Genomic DNA, 221 nt, shown 5'->3' with positions numbered 1-221 from the left:
ACTCTGCGCAGGTGAGATTCAAACCGCGACCTCCTCGTTTGAAGTTAGCTTCGATAACCAACAGGACAACCAACGTCATGCGATTCTTTACTTCCCGTTCCTTCTTTTGTTCCATTCTCTCCTTTCTTTTACCTTTCAATTTCTTTTTTTTCTTGTTCCTCTTTTAAAAGATGCGTGAACTTTTTTTCACAAATTCGATGAACTTTATTCAAAACTGGTGA

The sequence above is a fragment of the Triticum dicoccoides genome, chromosome 5A (genome assembly GCF_002162155.2).
Source record: "Triticum dicoccoides isolate Atlit2015 ecotype Zavitan chromosome 5A, WEW_v2.0, whole genome shotgun sequence".
NCBI classification, from domain to species: domain Eukaryota; kingdom Viridiplantae; phylum Streptophyta; class Magnoliopsida; order Poales; family Poaceae; genus Triticum; species Triticum dicoccoides.
Note: the sequence above shows the minus strand (reverse complement) of the source record.